The sequence below is a fragment of the Parasteatoda tepidariorum genome, chromosome 8 (assembly GCF_043381705.1).
Source record: "Parasteatoda tepidariorum isolate YZ-2023 chromosome 8, CAS_Ptep_4.0, whole genome shotgun sequence".
Lineage (NCBI taxonomy): Eukaryota > Metazoa > Arthropoda > Arachnida > Araneae > Theridiidae > Parasteatoda > Parasteatoda tepidariorum.
This window is the reverse complement of record NC_092211.1, coordinates 68,342,483-68,346,075: the sequence shown is the minus strand read 5'-3', so window position 1 is coordinate 68,346,075 and position 3,593 is coordinate 68,342,483. Positions and strand designations below refer to the sequence as shown.

The 3,593-nt window shown below is 23.3% G+C and overlaps 1 non-coding gene across 1 annotated transcript; it reads left to right on the top strand.

The window, feature by feature from the left end:
* Positions 1-1,072: 1,072 nt before the first annotated feature.
* TRNAV-AAC (transfer RNA valine (anticodon AAC)) lies at positions 1,073-1,145 on the top strand. The gene has a single exon. It is a non-coding gene; the product is annotated as a tRNA-Val (tRNA).
* The last annotated feature ends 2,448 nt before the right edge of the window (positions 1,146-3,593 follow it).

The window sequence follows — 3,593 nt, the reverse complement described above, 5'->3', positions numbered from 1 at the left end:
TTATATTATATTATATTATATTATATTATATTATATTCTAATCCTCTGATTCAGCTTTAAACTTAAGAGCCTCTGATCCACTTTTGGATTTTCGATTAAATGTTTCTTTCCTTGATAACATCTTGATGAGTTCGCTTTGATGAGTATCTTTCCCGAAAAAGGTGAGAAATTAAGGTTTAAGCTCTAGAAGATTAGGAAGAATAATTATTTGAAAATTATTACTTGAAATCTTTAGAATTTCTACGAATTTTTTTAAAAACGAAGAAAAGCAATAAAATTATGCGAGCCTAAGTTTGGCTCCGTAATGAGAAATGCGTAATATGAACTATCTTTTAAAAAATGATGAATGGAGAATGGTATTTGTATAATATTGCCAGATAAATTCAAAATGGAATTCTAGAATCATGCTCGTTCGATTTATATTTCCCCCAGTTTGATTAGGGGAGGATCTCCTGTTTTATAAGATTCTTCAAAAGAAACTTATAGACAGAGTAAATGACCAACTCTACATACAGTTTATTTATTGAAATTAAATAAAGAGGAAAAGCGCATCTAGAATTCCCCTCTCCCCTCCTCAGTATACACCTCTTTGCCTGTTGTTGTAAAAACAAAAATAATAAAATGTTTAACTGTTTCCTAAATTATTAAAATTTTGAAATTTAAATCAAGCTTTTTTCGAAAACGTTTGGAATCAGTAACATGAAGTTTAAGATAAATAAATAAAATCTCGCTTTTTATATTTCTTTTTAAAACTGTAGAAATAAAAATTAAATATAAGGCAAAAATGTAAAGTTATTGTAATAAATTTTTATAATTTAATTATTTTTTTAGAGACAACGGCTAGGAAAAGTCGCAAATTCTCAATTTTTTTCTCATAATTATTATATAATTTTGAAATATAATTTCAAGAAATAAATAAGAAATAGTGAGTAGTAAGGGGAAAATTAGATTTCTCTTTTTAATTTGAGTCACGCATTTTGCGATATTCTGTAAAACTGATTAATATATTACATTCACTTGACAGAGGATCGATAAATAGGCTTATAATATTACTTACATCCATACCCGTTACGTATCTGTGGTGTAGTGGTTATCACATCCGCCTAACACGCGGAAGGTCCCAGGTTCGATCCCTGGCAGATACAGTAATTTTTTTTGTAATTGAAATATATTTTGGATCTATCCATTGTCTTATTATTGTTTAAAATAACAACAGAATTACAAGGCATTATTCCATACATCGACATCACTATATATTTCTTAAATCGTACCTTAGGCGATATATGAAGTGAAAGTAAAAACTAAAGTATTAAGAATACTTTTACAAGCTTTATTTTAAGACAGCTTAATACAAATAAATTATAGAGTGAAAAAATTTTCATAATTATTTGTTATCTACTAATTTTTTAGTATCAATTTGAATTTTTATTAATTGTTAGAACACGTCCTCACAAAGAGTAAAATTCAGCATTGAAATCAACTCCAAGTTTCTTTATAAATTTAAAACCATCACGTGGCTGAAACAAAAAACTGAAATTATCTTATGCAGTAAGCATCTCAATATAATCCATAAGAAATTTAATTTTAAAATGAAATAAATACAGTCAGATGATTTTTTTAATCGAAATATAAAATTTTAAATAATTTTTTTAAAAGTTTTGTATTAAATTAAGATGGAAAAATTTAATTTTAATAAAAAAAAACAATAAATAATCTTTTGCGTTTCTCTTTTAGGAAAAATAAAACTATTTTAAACTAAATATAAATTAACTAAATTTAATTAAACAAACTTAGTTTACTAAAAACTAAATTTAAGTAATTATTTTGAAAAACTGTTGATTGCAAAACAAAATTTGAAATTGTTATGTTATTAACTTTAAAAGCTATCCCATTTAATAATTAATAGATCAAAGCAAAAATAAAAGAGAAATATATCTAAAATACATTTATCCTAGGAGAAAAGGAGAAAGGGATTTAAAAGTAAATTTCATCACAATTCCACCAGATTTGAGTGTATTTAGTGCCGACATCTATTAGGAAATGTTTGAACTGTTCTCAGTTAGAAATAAAATATAAATAAAAATTAAAAAAGTATCATTTAAATCTTCATTATTGTAAGTAAAACAATTTAACAAAACTTTTTCAAATCAAAAATGTTTAAATTTTTTATAAATTATAGGTTAAACATTTTATGAAATTGGAAAATTGTTGTTTTTGTTGTTTATTGTATTTTCTTTAAATTATTTTAAAATGCACTCTTTTTTTTCTAAATTGCGTGTCCGTTAGTCGTTAGAAAAAAGTAATAATATAATTTGATTTAAATAAAATAGATTATTTTTTTCAAAGTACATTAATGATTATTTTTTTCAACATTAATAAAAAAGTATAATTTAAAATGAAACTCATACAGTATTAATATGAATGCTTAGTTATTAATAATGAAATCATATTATAAAACAATAATAGAACTTTGAAATTTTAAAAAAATGTGCTTCGAACTTTAAAGAATCACAGTTGTTCCCCTCCATGTTTAAATAAATATTTCAAAAATCTTTCCTTATTATCAATACATTTTTTTCTTGTTTTCATTTCTTTTTAATGTCCTTTAATTTTTTTTTTTGTATATAACATAATTTTTCATTATATTTAATTGTTCTTAAGTGTGTTATTTTATTTAATGTATTAATCTATGCTTTTTTATAAATTTTTTTTAGATTTATTTGTTTGATTTGGTTCTGTTTTTTTAAAACCTTATTATAAAACCTTATTGTAATTTAAGTTAAAGACCTTATTCTAATTTAAGGAGAAAAAAATTTCGACTTGAAATAGAAAATAGTATTTTTTATTATATTTAATTGCTTTTAAGTGTGTTATTTTATTTAATGTATTAATACATATATTTTTTAATTAATTTTTTTAGATTTATTTGTTTGATTTGGTTCTGTTTTTTAAAACAAAATGTTGTGAGGTGCAAATTTTTAAAAGTAATTTCTAATTTACTCTTCCTAAAATTACATTGCAAATCTTTAGTAAAGGTACAAACCATATTATAATTAAAGGAGAAAAAAAATTCGACTTGAAATAGAAAATAGCGTTTTAAAAGCTTTCAGCTATAAGCATTATTTACATGAACATAATACAGAACAGATTGCTCACCAGTTTCAATAAATTTATTGTTTTCGCACTTTTTGTAAGTAATACACAAAGTAATGACCGTTCTTTCGTTAATGATATATATAATCTGAACTTAGCATGTCTTGAATTAAATCTTTCTAGCTTCCCTTCTAAATTTCTTTTTTTAAATTTTCTACAAATAATTCTTGACATTTATGGATGTTTTCAAACAATTTGCCACCCCCTTTTCAATATTATAACAGTTTCAAATAATTTCTGCTTTGTAAAAAAGATAAAGAAATAATATGAAGAAAAGAAATACATAGAAAATGCTATGCTAGCAAAATATACATGCTCTAATTTACATACTCTGAACTAGCATGCTTTACACTTTATTTACTTTATTTTCTATAAATATTTTTTAACATATCTAAGTGTTTACAAACGAATTGACGCTCACTCCTTATTATAAAATGAGT